Genomic DNA, 20,429 nt, shown 5'->3' with positions numbered 1-20,429 from the left:
ATTCTCGTTAAGCAATGGGATCACAAACTAACCAAATTGAATGGTTTAATGTTATTTTAACTAAGTTAAAAATGTTATAAGTCATTGAAAACAATATGAGTTATTGTGATTTTAATTGGATAAAAAAAATTAAAATTTTCAATTTAACAAGCATTAGTCTATAAAATACATTTTAACATTGATGGGGTTAAAATAAACAATAAATTGTAACTAAGTTTTCAAAGCCTGACAAAAACCAAGTTCCTGTATTGTGGTATCAAGGATAGCATTACAGGGGTAGCAAAAAGAATCTCCCCACCATAGTACAGCTGTTGGCATGTGAAAAATCGGGCACAGACAAAGATTTAGAAATACAAGGACAATAATGTTATACTTAATTTGATAGGGAATTTATACTATCCCTTGTAAAGGGGAAGGGATCCATTGGCCCTCTAGTCAAGGTATTGGTCTAGCCATATCCATTAAAGGGAAGCATTCAGTTTGTTCAGTTCCTCAAGGATTTTATTTAAAAATTTTTAATCAGTGGACACATTTTTTTTGTTTTTAAAGTTATAAACATTGTATAAAATGTTTTTGAAAACAAATTTTGAGACTCAGAAAAACCTGCATTACAAAAAAAAAAAAAAAACTTTTCCAAAAAAAACTATGATAATTATAATGTGCATGTAATTTCAATGATTTAATTTAAAGAATCTCATGACAAAAACATGAGTACTGTAGATGGATTTTCTAATTCAATAACTAATCAATATTACCTCAGTTATACATACCTCAAGATTACTGCTATTTACAAATGATCTGCCTTATTTGAATCTAACACGTGCTACTCCTAATACAACTCCCAGTTTCCCTTTGTTTAGAAACCTCTACAAAGGATAAGTATTTCCTTTCCATCTGTCCTTTGTAATGTGCTACCTTCAAATGTCTGTCAATTACATTTTGTTCTGCACACTAATCCATCATCTTTATGACCTGTGTGTCATATTATGTTGTGACGAGCAAGTTTTCTGTAAACAAAATATATATTAAACTAACCAAATGTGATTCATATTGTCAGTGGGTAGTGGTATCAGTCAGTTTATATTACAAATAATCTAAGTGTTTTTTTATTTTTTATTTGTACCCTACAGGAGAATATTAATATTCAGTAAACCACTTTCATTTATGTAAGACATTGAAACCCTCTAGGTTAAAACATATTGTTGATGTTTTAGGATTCATTAAGATTGGAGGTTATTTCCCATAAGATAAAATGAATAACTCTTTTATTGAAAAACAAAGAAACATCATACTTCCTGTACTCACACTCTGTACTAGAGTGGTAAAGTGCTCCCTTTGACAGCATAGTTCCCTTCCCTGAATCTTGTTGTCCTGTACTAACTAAACCTACACTAAACAACACTGTCTCTCCTACGGGCCGCTCTCTCATTTATTTCAGATGAAACATTAATTTAATAACACTACCCCCATCTGGTAGCATTTTGCTCAGTGGGGTAGCTTTTGTAAATTGATACACTTTTGTTAATGATAAAAGCTGGAAAGGTAATGGGTTGTAAATGCTACCAACTGAGCCTTTTGTATATTAACCTCAGAACAAAAGCTTTCATTGAGGGGATGATAGTTCTACAGATAATAATTCCACAACTAATGATTTAATTTCTAAATAAATTGCCCTGATTTAGACATGCAAACCTAGCTGATCATGTGACGTAACATGTGATGCCTGCAGCACTATAAAGACGGGAGAGCAGCAGAATTACAAACAGTCTATTTTTGCTGCAGCAGTGTAAATTTGTGTGATTGAGTACTGCTGTTTTTCCCCAGGACCTCTTTGTTAACAAGAAGTCACACTTGAATTGATCTTATCCTGGTGAAACATTTCTACTTAATAAATAATTATGCTTTAGTCCATATATCTACCTGCATGGAAGAGACTGACCTGTTTGCCGAGGTTCACAAGTTATCCACTTATCCATATCTTCTGGATAACTTTAAATTAAAAAAAAATAATAAATAAATAACTCAATTAGGGAAACCAAAAGTAAAAAAAAAAAAAAAAAAAAAAAAAAAAGACTGCTGAAGTTGTGCTGTAGCCTACATATGGCTCTGTACAGGATAGCATTTTTCATTTGAAATAATCACATGATCACACTACCCACGCTATTACATGTATTTGCAAGAGTTAATGGCATTGCTGTGTTTATACAACTATTAGTACAGTAGCATGTTCTCCATATACATAGGCTTTACTTAGATGGGCATGTGCCACATCATAATAATATTGAAGGGGCAAATGCTCCTTTGCCACCACTAACTCAGCACTTACACCATGAATAATGAACATTGTGAATGTGGTTACCATTCTTTTTAACTCACATCTCAACTTAATTCCTGAATAGTGTATTTAACTTACTAATACACCACTTGTGGTTCTTGGTGAATAAAGTTTTCTGCTTGTACTGTGAAAATTCTATTTCTTCATAAAAGGGCCTTTAATGTTGACTTCCTTCACATCTGTCAACTAAATGGTAACATAAAACACAAGAGCAAAACTAACGTACAGTACAAAGCTAATAATCATGGCAACCGATATGCAGTCAATCACAGCAATGTGTACAGCAGAAAGACAAAGCACTAAGAGAGTACAATTTTCTAACCTTTCAGTGATGTGTCTCCAGGGATGTCGGGGGCGATAATTGCCAATATTCAGGAGTCACCAGTAAGTGGGAGTGAGGGGAGCAGCATCATAGGACTTTATGCACCATGGAGCCCACCACGAATAAGCATTGTGAAATTCCACATGTGTACTGTAAGTACAACCATCGATGGGAAACACAACAGAACACAGTTTTTATTAAAGCTTACCCTTACTCTTGTAAAACTTGACTCATGTTATACTGTTATACCATGGTTAAATGGCAAACTTCAGTATGTGATAAATCAGGGCAATAATAATGGAATAAAGGCATATGAAGGAACTAAATAGTATAAGAAAACTGGTAATCCAATTTGGGTGAAAGCATGTAAAATCATAAAATTTTCACATGAATAATTTTAAATGATTCTGTAATATTTTTCTAGCCAGGGATCCTTGACAATTAACATCATTAGGCTGAGAATACAAATTTCTGAAACATGATTATTGTCAAACAGTACATTAGCCTCATCAAAGACCCAGCCAGTCAAAGTCCACCACTGAGTGAATCATCATGAATATGTTATTGGTGGCAGGGACTGGCGTCTCTGTGACATGCTATTAACTAGCCCTTAGAGGGTTTGGCGGAGAAAAGGGGGAGGCCGGTCAGGTACAGCTGATTCAATTCTACTAACTCTTTTTCAATTGGGACACATATTTCATGTCTCGTCTGCTCATTAAAGATGCAAAAGGCTAAATGTTTATTTTGTGTCTCTTGGGGCTGCCAAAGAAAGAAATCTGTTCTTTGTCAGAATTCATATAGTTATTTGTTAAGAGATTTTTAATTCCATAGCCTCAGCACATCTCCTGCACATCTATTGTATTATGGTGCCATTGGTTAGCTATTGACTAGGAAGGAGACCTATTATATCTATTTCCTTCTTCTGGGGCTAAATTACAACTGCACAATGCTGTGTTAATCATGGGAATGCAAAGATTTAATTTGTTGCATTTTCTTTACCTTTTTTTTATATATAGAGCTTTTGTTTATGTTGAAATATGTCTTGTGCTGCATCCAATACATTCTCTTTTGAGTGGTATACAAGCAAAATACAGTTTACTGTATGCAGAATGCTAATAAGCACACTGGGATGTATGCAAAGGTTTGATACGTTTAGATCAAGGCTTCTCAAACTCGATCCTGGAGACCCCCTGTGGTTGCTGGTTTTCATTCCAACTGAGCTTTTAATTACTTTACTAGACCCTTAATTGAACTGATAATTTGCTTAATTAGACCTTTTTACTTGTTTTCAGCTCTTAAACAGTTGTAGTTCAAGTTACTTATCAAATGTTATAGCTAACTTGAAATATGCAACTGTTCAAGATTTGAAAACAAGTAAAAAGGTTTGTTTAAGCAAGTTATCAGTTCAATTATGGGTCTAGTTAAGCTCAGTTGGAATGAAAATCAGCAGCCACAGGGGGTCCCCAGGACTGAGTTTGAGAATCCCTGGTTTAAATGAAGTGTAATTAGGTGCTGGTCAACAATATATGTGCATCTTATGCACCTATACATTTTTTTTAAATACATACAATAAACACAATACAATCCTAGTTTAAAATCCCCAAGTTCTTGCCACTAGAGATTAGTTATTTTCAAGGTTTGTACTGGTTTGAGAAATGTGTATATTAAGCAAGTATAGTATTAGTAGCCACAGAAAATCAAATCTCTATCTCCCACTGATTTGCATTAACTAACCAAAACTAACCAAAAATGAATGCATGTTAAATGCATGTCAATTGTTATACGGCATTCCCTTATCAGTACACTGATGAAGGCACAAGCTTGACTTGGTTTTTAAAAATGTAAATGTTTTTAATGTTGGTGTTTTATCTGGTTAAATTATTTTATTTTATCAAATCAAACCTAATCCTAGCTATTTGGCCAATATGCATAATTTAGTAATGCTGAAGGGATGAAATACTGGATTGATGTCACACAAATTTCTAAACAAACTAACACATAGTTGAGGACTTTGGTCATTTGCAATGGTATCAAAGAGATGTGAAAGGCTACATATTAACTATATATCAACTATGGTATCCCAGTAATTATGTAAATTTCTCGTCACATAAACAGTAGGTGCAAATTATGCACTCAGCTCTCACAAACAAAAAAGTAAGAATTATACATGACAAATAGGGAGAGGAAGGATTTTTTTAGGATTGTCGTAGGAATTACCATAAGGGTGATGATAATTTGATCAGTCAGATTAAGTTTTACTTCATATGTGAAGCTCCCCAAGTAATTGCTGAATGCAGTTCAGTAAATATTCATTCTTTATGTGCATATTTATAGCGAGCAAGGCTGGATAATGTGAATTCTGACCATACAGATTCTAACAGTGCCCTGTGGGCTCCCAAAGAACTAAGATTTTATTGAACTGTAGTTTCAAAGCCTCTCGCTTTCTACTGTTGAGATTTGAACGCTCACCAGGACCACATACTGTACATCTGCAAGTGGAAGATCCCTGTAATTTCCTCAGCTCCTTTTGCAGGGAATGTTAAGGGATGTAGACAAACATTTTGGCAAAGAGCCTTCATCGAGCACTCTGGAAGCAAATACTTTGAGCTTTGTTGAAATGTGTCTCCAACTTAATATACTACTGGTATTTCTGATTAAGGGCCACCCTCAAAGCTATTTTCTACAAATCGTCATTAGCACAGTATTTGTCTGAACCCCCCACCCCCCCATCCCCAAACAAACCCCACAGAAACCATTCTAAAACAAATAAGAAACAACTTTAGATTACTCACAACCCCTACATTAAATGTCTGAGTTGTTTATTTTGTGGTTTCTGTGTGTTTTTACTAACTGAATAACCTGGTGGTAATAGAGTATATAGCTTTAAGAATGCAGCCCTAAGTGTTTTAAGTTCTGGATGTGCTTAAGGATTACATACAGTAAGTTTAGCCAATTTTAAAATGTGCAGTTCACAGCCTGTTAATTTACACTATTTATGTTCCTTGATAACTAGTTAAAATTACATTTAACAAAACACTGTATTCACTGCTTCTCCTCAATCATTATTTGTGTTCTGTGTAAACTGTTACTTGACATCTATGGAAATGAGGCATTTATTAGTCTCAAATGTTCTCTTCTTGGTAAAGAAAAGGTTAACAATAAAAAATGAAAAGAAATTGCAGATTCTGGGTTACAGATATCAGAATCTGTATTTTTTTTTTTTTTTTTTAAACAACTTCTCACAGATTCTGATTCTTCTGAGTGCAGGATACTTGAAAGAAAACCTCATTTAAGTACAGGTATGTTTTTACTGGTAATACTAGGCTGTTACAGAATGTGTGCTGCAGGGGTGAAATTCTCAACAAAATAGTACAAGTACTGATATGAGCAGCCAGTGTAGTTTATTTATTTCTGTGTTTTTTAATTTTGGCACAATCTTTTCACTCTAGTATTTCTCATTGAATGTCAATCATACTGGAAGGGTGGGTCAATCCGATAAGTGAATCGATGATCTAGTAACTTTACCGCGGGCGAAATGTCTCTGTGCCCTTTAGCCCTTGATGCATATTTAATTCTGTATATGCATATGTAATTCTGGGGCGTTTCTGAATGAAACTGCTGAAATTGGCAGGGGATTTTTTAAATGAGGTCTATTAAACATTCTGTCTATTTATTAAAGCTGCCAGTAATTGTGGGCCTCTTATTTGCATGATTATTTTAAGAACTCTGAAAACCAGGCGTTAATTTCCTACAGTCAAACATAGGCTATATAAAAGGTAAGGTGACATGGGAGAGTTGTCTGAAGCAAGAAGGAAACAACATTTTCAAGGACAAAAAAACATTTAGCAACATTTTGCAAAAAGATAATTTTTTTAACCCTTCTGATCAAGTCAGTTTGTAAATTTAGGTTTATAATCCGTATTGTTTTGCAAAGTCCAATTATCAATACATATGTCGTAGCTTACATGACAAAAAAGAAAGTCTTCAAATAGAGAATATAGAATCCATGTAAAAAAAAAAAAGGTTCCTAGAAGCACCTAAAAAGGTCTCCCCACAGTGGCAAAGCAAGGTTCTAACAAGAGCCTTTAGAGTGTAGGCATTATTATAAGAATTATGGAGGAGAGTAAGAAGATGGAATAATATTCCAAGTCTCATATACATGTAATACAATGAGGACTCATCTTCCACCGTTATTTTAGTAATGCCACAGAATTAATTTTTTGTAATTTGTAACTAATTTTTGTAATTTTTTGGAACTGGTTCAGGCAGTATTGTTAAATTCAAGTTTGAAAGAAAACAGTGAGGGAAAAAAAAGGACAGAGGGACAGATGATGCAGTTAGTTTGTAGCTAGAGCAGTACAGCTGGTTGTAGGCACATCTGAGATATGTAGCTATATTATAGATCATTCAGATACGCTTTAAAATCATACAGTCAGAAATACAATACAAACAGGAGAGTTGTAACTGCATAAGAATTTAAGAAGATATAAGTCATAGTTAAAGAGAGGTTGCTGCCAAGAAGTTCACCAAGGCTTCGTACTGTGGGGGATGGCAGCAGCAGACAGTTTGAGGTTCAGGGCAGCTATATTGAGATTCTTAAGTTGATTTTTAGATGCAGAGACACATTCCGAGAGTATCAGAGGATTCAGCAGATTCTTGGGATGGAATAACAGTATCAATAGCGGAGGAAGGAGCAGTGAGATTAATATTAGCAGTGATTAAGAAATGGTCAGAGAGAAAGATATCTGAGACAGATTGGAGATATCAAGGCCCATGGTGATGAGCAGATCCAGGGTGTGTCCTCTGGTGTGTGTGGGGACATTGACAGATTGAGCGAGTCCAAGACAGTCTAGAAGCATGTTTAAGTCATCAATAGGGGGGAGGAAGGCAAGTCAACATGAAAATTGAAGTCACCTAGGAGTAGGATGTTAATGGTGGCCGATAACAGCTAACAGAAACAGAAGGAGTATGAGGAAACAGAATGCAAGCAGCATGAACTGTGCTGAATGAAAGCGCATTTGAGAAATGTTGCGCTAGTTCAGGGGTCAGCAACTGGCGGCCCTTGGACAAACGGTGGCCCAATTGAGGTTTGGTGGCGACCCCTCTGAGTTTCTTTATCAATCTATTAAATTTTAATAAAAAATTAATTAGATCCGCCTCTTCGTCATAAAACCTCGCCACTTGCGCAGCCAGCTTCTGTGTTGTTGTTGCTGGAGTGATTTCTCACAGTAATCACAGTCTGTCAATGGTTACTAGGCAACAGTTCCAAGGCAAGTGAGAGAGCACACAGCCAATGTCACGTGGAAGTATAGAATTTAATAACCACATGTAATGTTAAATGGGAATAGCTAGTTAGATGGAAAAGGCACTACTGTTTTGATTTACGTCTGAATGGATGTATTTATTTATTTATTTACAGTTGGGGAATAGTTTTGATGATTGTGCTACATGTCTAACACTTAAATCTGCATTTCTTTGTTATGACTGCTTTTGGTGGGAATTCACATACCTTCAAAATACTGTTTACACACTTATATATTTTTTTTGTTTATTTGTTGTTTTTTGTTTGAGAAAGACAGAAGTATTTTTCATTATTTTTAATAAATACAGTATAATTGTACTCCATGCTTTGCCCAATGTAAGTTCGTTGGTACTGTGTAGGTATTACAACCTGATAATTGAGTTAAAAAAAATATATATATATCATTTTGTAGTGGCGACCCATAAGCCATTTTGTGGGCTGCCACAGTGGCCGCTGGCTACGTTGAGGTTGCCAACCCCTGTGCTAGTGGACTGTGTGAGTGGATGAATACATCCATATTGGATGAAAAGCATATGAAATAAGTCCCGGTGCCTAGTACTGGCATTAAAATAAGTCCCTGGAGCACTGTAATTTGATCTCATGTCATTTATTAGTTAATATATATCCTGGAATCAGCTACATCATCCTGTCCCTGTGTATGAGCCTAGATTTGTGTGTAAGGACCTGCTAGGTTCATCAACATCCTTAACACAATATAAGTAGTACAGCGTTTCATACTCCAAGTTTAGAGACCATGACATTTTCTGTATTTAAAGAACTATTTCATTTTGGGGCAGACATATGTACATGTCTTTATATCACTCAACTTGGTCATCTACCGAAGAGGGGAAATTTCAGTTTTTATACTACCTTGTCTATGCCACGCTGTGTAAAGGCTGTAATCAGGGCAAATGGTGGAACAACCACTGTAGACTAACTATAGGGTCATCAGCAATTGATTTTTAAAACACTGCAAAACACTGAGCTGTAATATTTGTGTTATATTTTTTATACCTGCTCTACCATCAGAAAACCATTGACGTCTGGAGATAAAAAGCAGAAACTATTTTTAAAGCATTCAGAATATTAGATACCAACCCACTTGTTCCGCTTGGATTGACACAAAAGATCCTTTTTTGCATAAATGCTTGCCTGCTGGTAGGAAAATATGAGCTGGCGGCATTTGGCAGTAATAAAAATACTCTTCTCTCTTTTTTTCTCATGCTCAAAACTTTAATAGCAGCTAAGCTCCTTTAGAAGTCTGAAACATTAACTGTGTTCTTATAGATTTATAACTCTCTATATTTTAGCCAAAGTGCCACCTATTATAAATGGGTATTTCTCAAGTCAGCTTTCTGATCTACTTTGTCTGTACTGTCAGAAGCAGCAGCCAAGGGTGCTAGACAATTTTCATCTTAAGAAATGAAGCTAGAGAAAGCTGAGAAAGACAGTTTCAAAAGTTTCAATCATGTTTTTTGTTTCTTTTTTTTTTCCAAAAGCTATGGCTACCTGTCACACTTTAGTGATGAACAGGAATTAGAAATGCATTAACGCTAGCCTTTAGAAGTCTCCTGGATTATACCTATATAGACCATTAGGCTTACTACAGCTCCACTGGGGTTAGAAACATTTTCACAGTTTATTCCATCAGGCTTGAAGCCAGGGCTTTTGAAATTCAGTATGAGATTTCAGTTAGATTAGTTTTTAGAGAGACTGATTAGCACAGAGGAATAGATACTATCATGTTAAGACGGTGTATTCACCAATTCTGATAGATAGATAGATAGATAGATAGATAGATAGATAGATAGATAGATAGATAGAACAGCGATAAACATAAGGAAGATGATATAGGCGAGGTAATTGAGCTTTGAAATTCAATGTTTGAAGTTAGGATAAAGTCTTGCATGTAGATAATCATATACGACGCAGTATAGGGGGTTAATTGACAGAAATAGATAGCAATCTAAAAAAACATGAAGATAGATAGATTTAATAAATGTTAAATAGTGCATGTTTTTTTTTCTTTGAAGACAGAGTGAGTAAGTCTGTTCTAGTTATGTATGCACCTTTAAAAATGCTTTTGGTTATTCTGTATTAACCAGGAATAGGTATGCTTAAATCAGAGCCACTTTCAAACTCAGGGTTTATTTTAATTTTAGCCTGCGTATGAAACTTTTATTTTTTTCTGTTAAGCAAAATAAGACAAAATTAAATAATTAGCTATTTATAAAGTAGTTATGACCAGAGGGAAGAGCACTGTAAAGTGTGTGGCTGTATTAGAAACTCCTGTCTCCTTTAATTTAGCTCAAAGATAATTATCCAAATAAACGCATCATTCTATTGCAACCATATGGGACAGCTCTCTTCTTTACCCCACCTGCAGGATCACATTCCTTGTGATCATAATTTCTTTTCCCCACAGGTAGAATACAACACATGTAAAATACTAAACGTCTCAGCACTGTCATTTTTAACATACCACTGTGTCAGTTAGTGATAATCTTGAAATCAAACTGAACGACAGCAATGAGAAGGGAAGCCATCTGTCCTCTCACCAAATCATACGCTGAGCCATTATTTTTAGAACTGACCTAACAGAAACTTGCTTTGTAAAGGTGAGGAGGGGGCTTAGTTAGGTATCTTTTACTGCACAATACAACAATCATACACAGGATTGAGTAGTTATAATGGAATTACTGTACTCAATCAATTTTCAAGCTGTGGTATCCAAAGCATAATCAACAAGTACAGAGAAATATCACCTGTAATTGACAAACCCAGGACTGGAAGTGTTGCATTGACAACAGAACTGGCAGAAAGCACAGGTGTCGCTGTCCATCAAATCAACAGTACAAAAGTCACTCTTGAAATCAGGACTTAAAGGATGTGTTGCAGTAAGAATACCTCTTAAGAAAGGGGAACCAGACTAAAAGGTGAAAAATATGTACAAGAACACAGAAATTGGACTATGGAACAATGGCCAAAGGTGCTTTGGACTGTTGATGGATGGACATGTATATGCATCACCTGATGAAATACTGTCATGTTAAACACTATTACTGGCACGATATAGGAAAAGGTAAGTTTTATGAATATGGGCCTATATATTTAAACACAGCTGTACTTGTCTTATGCAGGCATTTTTAAATGTAGAATACAGTAAGTACAGTGCTCCCTCGCTAGAAGGCTCTGGGTTATAACGGGCCTCAGATATAACGTTCCTACAGCATGCCCCTCAATTCCCTATACTAGTAATTCATGCAATATTTCTACAGTAAATACAGTACTGGTGTTGTTCAAAGTATAAACAACTTATCAGTCAAACTTCCCTTTCTGTCTCTGCCTTGTCATACAGATCTGGACTGAAGAAAAGGTGCATTGGCATTTGATAACACAGACATCTTATTCAGCATTCGTTTTATAACTAAATAAATATTAGGCCTATTATGTGGTTATCTTTCCTAATGTACTTACTTTTTTTGCTGCAAGAGGAGCTGTTGCTTTCTCCGGGAGACGAGATGTTTCTGCTTCGCTTCAGCCCTGCTCTGGCAACCGAACCTAGAGTGAGCCCATTCCCTCTTTCCCTCACCTGACCCGATCTCCTTCTCGCACTTGGTTTGCTTGTCTTTCGCTTTGAACTGAACTCCTGAGTTTTTGTAAAAAAAACAAAACAAATCTAGCGTTGATTACATGGTGCTTTATACATGGTTAATTCACGGAAAGTTACATTTTTGCTTCACTATATGTGCATGATAGAGAGGGAGTTAATTTCTTTTCTATTTTAGTCAGATGTGTGTTGTTATGTGTCCCGCGGCGCCCCCGGCGTTTATAACACTCTTCGGTTATAACGCGCATCTTGTGAGTCCCCCGAGACTAGCATTATAGCGAGTGACCACTGTATAGTGTGTTCAAGCAAATCTTTTTTTTAAAAAAGAAATACAGTACATAATTGAAATATAATGACATACAAATCTGTACTAGTAGTATTATTATAGTGTACACGTATTACACATATATGCAGAGTATACGTTTTGATGATTTCAAATGCTTCTACCCTTGAGTCGTCCGAGGCTAGATAAGTGCATTTTCAATGCAGTTGTATCAATGAAAAGGCATAATGGAAACTTTTGTATTCATTTAACTTTCACTTGATCTGTTTTGTGTTTTGGTGTTTTTATACTGTTTTGATGTGAATTTCATTTATAATGCCAAAAGTTCACATTGAAACCATGGCTATGAATATGTTAGTATATACGTATATCTCAAAAAGTAATGCAAAATTTGGCATGACACAAGGAACTTACAGAAATAATTGCTCAATATGCTCACATGGAAATAAGGAACCGTATTTAGTAGGATGTCAAAAACCATGCAGAATGACTTGATTTCATCCATTTCCTTTACTTTGATAGAAGAAATCAATAAATAAATCAATGAAGCTCCTTTTTTTTTTTGCATGGCAGATTGATTAGATGAAACACCAGTTTTGTAATTGTGCCTCTTGTGACATTGAAGTCACCAGCCACGTCTGGTACAGAATGGTATATAGTTATTTTGTTGGTCATTTATTTATATTTAATAAATGAAGTTGATAGTATGTGCTTGATTTTTGTCTGCCTTTCTCCTGCCTTAATAATTGTTATTTCTGCTACAGTATGTTAGCAGTGTGTGATTCGAAGGGACGTCTCCCTGACTCTGCTTTTTGTATCCCAAGCTCTGCTCTTTCAATTTTCTTCCCTGGCAGGGGAAATAGATTTTGTACTGACAATGTATTTCTGCTGGAAAATGTCATTAATACAGATGATATTCAAACATTTTGCATACAGTATGGCAATTCTATGTATGTATGTACAATACACTGTAACTCAGTTTTTAGTTTGGCAAATATTGTTTGTAGCATTGTACAACGTGGACTTGAAATCTAAATGCTATATTCAGGTTGGATACAGTGTATTTTGAAAGATACGCTGGCAATGTGAAACAGTTATGTTTATTAGAATAAACTATTATGGGCTACTGTTTTATTGTCTCTGCTGGCATTTAACAGCCAGATTGGGGTAAAATGTTAAGAAAATATGAAAAGTGTTGTCACTCAGAATACAATAATAAGATTCTACTGCAGCAGCCCCTACCTTTTTTTCCTGCCTCCCCATTTTTTTTTGGGCACCAGCCGCCACTGATTACAATAAAATTATGTACAATTACATTCCAATGCCACTGTAATATAGTCACACAGGAGAGTTCTTAGGTGGTAGTCTAGTAATGCAGACTAATGTCTAACGAAAGTTGAGACCAGCAAATGTATTCCACTTCTTACCGAAGCCCAGTGCCATCCACAGACATTTTCGCACAAGCTTTTATTTTTTAAGTAAAAGCTTGTGCACAACAACCGCACATTCTTGGAATGTGAGGGGTAATTATTAGCTTTCCGCATGAATCTTTCCTCGCAGCTGTAAAATGCTCGGGCCCGGGCTTGGGACAGCATTCCCAGTTATCCCTCCCCTGTGGGCAGCACTGCCGAAGCCAGATACAAATTCATGCATCCAGAGATGATAATCATGCACAATGTATTTCTTTGCAGAATACAGTTTGAGATAATTGCAATCACTTTATTCTTTACTGCTTTCATGGTTTTATTCTACATACAATTTTGAATATGATTCTTCTGTCTTCATCATTGGATGTCACCTTGCCAAAACTTCCAAAACTACGTGGCCTGCCACATTAGGAAGTGCGGGGGTGATTTTACTCAAAGCACTGGCCAAATTCTCCCTGGAAAGGAACATACATTTGTATAAGATATCCATGGACCAGATTTACAAAGTTCTGTTGCCATCTTGCATGACACTTTCTTTATTAATTAAATAGGAATGTAATATTGTGACCTTTAAACTCTGCTGATTACTTGCCTCCATACTTATATGAATGTCAATACAAGGAAAGTGGTAGAGAAAAGGGCATTTGTGGTTGTAGGAAGATTTAGAGAAATCCTACAATGTTTCAGTCCACTAGGAGCAGTGGACACTTAAAATCTATAAACAAATTTCACTAATTTCACAACAGCTAGAATTTGATCGCATAAACATGGGTAACTGTAGATGCTGCATAAAGCCACAACAAGGGGACTTCAATTATATGTCCTTTTAACAACCAGTCTTTAATTAAAATTATTTTCAAGTTTTCATTTGCAGTCTGTCCCCTAAGCTCAGCTGTAAAAACAAATACAATTTTAAAGAGTCAAGAGACGTTAATTACTTTTCATGCATATGAATATGGTGTTCACAGTTATATAACTAAACATATGTTTCACATCATCACTCTGCCAGAGTCTGTCCTTTCATCCGCTCAGTGAATGCCTGCAGCGCTGGAGGGCGTTATCCTGTAAGATTGATGCTAATTGCTTCTGGCACAATGCTGGTTGTCACAATGTCAGCTGTCAGATTGAAAGTTAGTTGATTGCAGTGGTCTCAAAAGGTGACATATCTATGGGGGTTCCAAAGTGGCTCACTTGGTAAAGGCATGGTAGTGTGTAGGGTAAGTCATACAGACAGAGAGCACAAGTAGTGTTGCATTGGCTCATGCAAAACCGCCAGGGACTGTTTATCCTCATCACGCTATAGCAGACCATGTTGGCCAGCACCAGGGCAGCTTGGACACCAGTAGCACCCCGACATCTAAACTTGCGCTCCTGGGTGTAAAGATGCAACTGGCTTTATCATGTAATCAGAGGACACCCACTGACTTTCAGTTGGTAACATATTTAACCTAGGCAGCAATTTCAGCAATGTTACTGTATCCTTAGTGTTCCGCTTTTCTGGTTTATACCAAATGTTACAGAAAAATAACAGGATTATTTTTTTTTTTTTATTGGACATCAGTTTTTATTGATTTATACCCAATTTTTGTCTGTTATTCAATATTTTCCCAATACTATTTTCTAGGAAATACACAATATTTTGATTTAAAATGCAGTTTTATTTTGACTCTGACATTGTAGTAATTAAACCTGCAATGTATCCTGGGATACAGCAGACATTTAGACATCAGAGGATCAAATAACATTCAAACCTGGATCTCTGCCACTTTTCAAACATATTATCACCTGATTATGTTGGCCAATCAAAGTCTGATTATTATGGCAATTGCTGGGCATATTAACTACTAGCTTGATCAAAAACTAAATTGAAATACTTACACAAAAATATATTTTATTTTAGTGGATGAGGAATGGGGAGAAAACGTAAATCAGTTTATGAATCTTCAAAAAAAAAAAAATGTTTTGAAGTATGTGAAAAGCAAAAATAGCAGAAGTGGGTCAGATGAGGTAGAGGATGCATAGCGCTGCAAATATTTTTGCTTTGAGGTACATGTTTGCGCTAACATAAAAGAACATACTGAAAAATAAGAGACAAACAAACAATAAAGTGAACTGAGAGGCAAGCAATCCATTTATGCAGTTTTCACAACCGCTTTAATAAAAAGAAAGCATAGAATTACTGTGTTAATGAGTTTGTTAGAGCTTTGTGCTTTGCTGGACAGCCGCTGTTTATTGCAGATAGGTATGTATTGGTGACTGTGCGACAGTACTCTGTCCATCAGCCAAAACACTACCTAATACCGACAAACTTAATTGTAAATATTTGATAGAAATGGTGACGCTTTAATTTGTAAACTTACAGAACTCATTGATGGCAATGTCCTATGATTTTTGATTCATCTCCCGATGGCTTGCACTGCCCTGTTCTGTCAATTTTCTTTTCTTTTTAAGATTTCAAGATGAATAAACCTGGCTTGTTTGGTGCTGATGTCATGTGCATACTTTCTGTTGATACTATTTCTGTCAGCACAGTGATTGCCTAAACGTTCACAAAGTACCAGCTAACTTTGGAAAATGTGGCTTTGACTTGCACAGATTCTGATTCACCATACACGCCAGGGACATTATTAATCAGAAACCAGAACTGCTCCGCATAATATTCCACATGTAAAGTTTGTATAATGAGATTATTCCCCCGATTTTTACTGATGTTTCAATTAAAAGTTTTTTTTTTTTTTTTTTTTTTTTTACTGATTTCATCCCAATTATAAACTCTGAAAAAAAGATAAAAAACAAAAACGCAGAACACTATGTATCCTCAGTTATGGCCATGATTGAAGGAAGAGCCTCTAAAATGGAAAAAAAGATGAGACACTTCAAAACTTTGTGATTGGTAGCCATGGTCAGAATCAGAATTGGGCAGGGAAAACCACAAGCAGACATGATTACATTTAAGGTAGACAGGACCAAAAAATGGAAGTTACGGACAAATATGTGCTATAGATCCTATTTCATTAATTAATTTAGTCCATCCTAAATTGGTTTTATTTCAAGTAACATTGGACAAAATAAAAGCTAATCATTTGAGACAATATAAAAGGGACTGGATTTCTCTGTTGAATAAACTTTTATATGACACAGACTCTGATGTCCTCAATGAAGTATTTGACACAGATTGTTATTTTGGGATACAGATTCCTATTAATGTGATGTAATTTCGTCAATATGCGTTGACTTGTTCATTTTGCAGGACTGGACAGCAAAGAATCATCAACAGCCATACACAATGTGAGCATTCCTCATCTCTTTCATGTACTTTGTGAAGTTAGTTATATGGTTTAAGGTTTCAATGAAAGTGGAAAATGCCCAACACAACATGTTTCACAGTTCTTTTTTGGTACACAATTCAAATGTGTTATTTTACTTTGATCTAATTGAGTAATAATCCATCTGTCTAATTTAATATCCAGTCTCTCATCTCAAATCCTCTATGTTCTCCAGCAGGTAAATGTATGTATATATCTTATTTATCTGACATCCTGTTTTCAGTCTTTGCATTCTATAGGCCTATATCACTGTCTAAACTAATCTTCCTCTCTGTCTCCATCTGTTATCCATTTACATTGAATTCTATATTTCTGACTTATCTATCGTTTCATCAATCAAGAATATAATTTCTACATCTCTATCTACATGTCTCTCTGCAATATCTTAAAATGTGGTACAGTTCAATTATATACTAATATACTTATATACAATCTGCTGTCATGTGTAGCAATTCTGCTGTCAATGTAGTGCAAAAGGATTTGTCTGTTTTTGGCATGATTAAGATAAAGAAGAAACAAACATACAAACAAACAGACTGACTTGTGAACTGCTCTGTGACTGAAGGGTTGTCTCAGGGTATTTTTCAATTGAATCGGGAGGTCCTAGCTTCAGGTTGGTTGGTTTCATTCTAAATTCAGACAGGATACCCCTATTTAGTAACCCTTATTTCAGCTATCAGACTGCTCCAGGCCACCATGGCTGACACTTGATCACTGTTCCACCCCAAAAGCAAGGGTTCATTCTGGCTGCTGTCCAAGATGCTGAACCACTCAAGTGGGATCTTCCCAGATGTGAGATGAATAAGTGATCCTCTGGAGCACAGAAGTTGTGTTCTATAAAAGGTCCAGGAAATTTGTGTTTGGTTCTTGGAAATCTGTTATATTTTGCCTATTTGCTGATCAAAAGCTGAAGGTAGTGGTTTAATTAAATCGCACCTGCTATTGTGGACAAAACCTTTTAATCCTGATGCACACACCTCTGCTGTTACATCCTCTTAATATTACACTTGAGTCATGCTGTACATCTATGCCATGTACAGTATTGCATTTATGTGCCTTTCTCTGCTGTCATTTGGGTCTTTTGAAAACAAGGTTTATAGAATTTAAATAGTATTGTATTAAAAGGTTGTTTTTTTTGTTTGTTTTTTTTTGTTATGACTCCCACCATTACAAAGATCTTCCATGGAAACAAACTAAACTTCTATCCATACACTCAACAGAAAACAGTAAAAACAGTACAAAAAAACAGTATGTGCACTAAAAAAGCACACACAATACTCAAATGTTAATAGGCTAATTGAGCAACACAAAGGGCTGAAAAACGTAGATTGTATTCTCTTATCTCTTTATCAGACACAGATACACTCCTCTACATACATTTACACAATAAACCAATAAACACACTTTAAGCTTGCAAAACAAACATTTATTCTGCATAAATAAATATGTGAAAACATACATATGTATTCAAACATAATAGAGGGCTATAACCCAACGGGTTTCCTTTTTTATTTCTTTAATGTTTTTCATTTTTTTTTTTTTGTTTTTAATGCCATGCTCATTTGTCCTTTATTCTTCCACCATCTTGGTTTAATCTTTGATCAGTTTGTCTTCTTTTCTCTCCTTCCCTTACCCTTTCACAGTGTAAATTTATCCCTCCATTGATGTAATGAAGCCTCCAGAAAATGTTGTTTAATGTGCTTGTAGATGCCCTTTTGCAGGAACTTTAGATATATTACCCCCCACCCTCTTCCTCATCTTCAAAATGCTAATGTATCCCTACATTAACCATTTTTCAGCAATACATTTCACAGCAGTTGCAAAAACAATTACAGTTGATTCTGTTTTGAGACAGAAAACATGTCACTTTTGAGGCCTTCCAACAGGAAAAAAAGCCTATCATACATATTTTAAAACAGTTTGAAACCTATTTTTAAAACTAAATAACTATTATTATTATTATTATTATTATTATTATTATTATTATTATTATTATTATTATTATTCATAGATCCTGGTTTTCATGTGATATAAACTATGTGTAGGGTGTGTAATTGTTATAAGAGTAATCATTTATAATTTCTGGCTATTCAAACTTTGCAAAATGACACCTACAGCTAGGTTAAGGCTGGCTCACACTTTAATCGAGCAATCGTCTCTTGTGTGGTGAATTTTTTTCCAAAGCTCGTCGAGTTGCACGACCATCTCCTGGTGGACAAAAGACAGAAGTATGAATCCTCCATAGATGTACTAGATTTTTTACAAATCAACAACAGGGATTGATTGCTCATATGTGTTCCCACAATAAGAAATACTATTGGGAAACAAATTGAAGCTTTTTACCAGATGCAACCAATGCACAATACCAAGCAAATCCTCTTTAACTCTTTACAATGCCGGCTTGTCAAAATTACATTCTTTGTTTTCTAATAAAATACTCCACTTGTTTTCTGGAATGTAATATGCAAGATATTATTTCAAATTCATGCTCTTAGTGAAGATTAATAGAATTGCTGTCATCTTCAAAGGGTATCATTTTGTACTGAAAATATCGATGTTTGAGGGATCTGAGCCTGGGAAGACTAAACAGCAATAACATCCAACTCAAATCTAAAGCTAATGTGAAATAAATTGTGAAGTTGATATTATTACCCCTTAAATGTGGGCTCAGTGGGACTAATGTTCCACCAATTCTGCACTGTTATAAGAATTAATCAGCAAGGTGAGATGCTGGGAGGTGCCTTCTGGGACTGCCAAAAGATACATTACATCTGGCATCAATTACTCAGCTTCCATATCAGAAGTATATCACAGCAAACAAAACAGCTTCCCCAAGTTCTCTAAACTTGGGGTTACGAAATCCAACACTGATGACCAATCATCATCACACCACAGTATCCTTCCTTGGTCCTCAATAGACCCCTAGACACTGGATGGTACCCCTGCTTGATGAATGAAAGAGAGACATGCTGTAGGTCTTGCAGCTGGAACAAAGCCTTCAAAACACACAACCCGAGAAACTAAACGCATTCAGTAAAACACGAGAGGCCCTGCTTAACAAATTGGATAGATTTGAATATCATAAAGTAGTATGTTAATTATGCTATTTATTGTTTTACCTAAATGCTAATGACATATAATTATATTGATGCCTGGAGAATCTGCTTGTTTTCATTTAATGAAACTGGGGCCATTGATCTTCCAGACATCAGTGTTATTAACATGCCATTAGCACTATATATATGGCATCATTATTCTATTTTTGTTACCGTACTCACAGTCATTATGTACTGCTTTGAATGTAATAGTAATATATATATATATATATATATACACTATATATATATATATATATATATATATATATATGATATATAAATCTATCTATCTATCTATCGTCGGGTCCGTGGGGTTTCAGAATCTTACTGTATGATCTCCCACTATACTGTATTTACCCATGGGTAACCAATATTGACAAATATATCATTTTAAATGTAAAATTCTCATCTTGTTTATTATTTCCATCATTATTTTCATAAAACCATGATTTAAACACATTTTTGGTTAAAAAAAATAAAAATGTATGAGCAGGTGTGCAAATCAAGGGAAAATGTAGCGGGCTAACCGGGTCTATTCCTCCAGAAAAGTCCATGACAGTCATATCCTCTTGCCTCTCTTCCTCTTTCTGGATTTGCTCTGTGTGTTTGTAGCACTTCTGTGTTCTTAGCAATCCAGTACCTTATTTTTGTCAGAATTTTGTCAAAGGTGGGCCAACAAGGTTCCGAAAAGGCAGTGATACTATGGTGGGGACATGCAGGGCAGCA

This window comes from Polyodon spathula, chromosome 12 (assembly GCF_017654505.1).
Source record: "Polyodon spathula isolate WHYD16114869_AA chromosome 12, ASM1765450v1, whole genome shotgun sequence".
Taxonomy (NCBI): Eukaryota; Metazoa; Chordata; class Actinopteri; order Acipenseriformes; family Polyodontidae; genus Polyodon; species Polyodon spathula.
Note: the sequence above shows the minus strand (reverse complement) of the source record.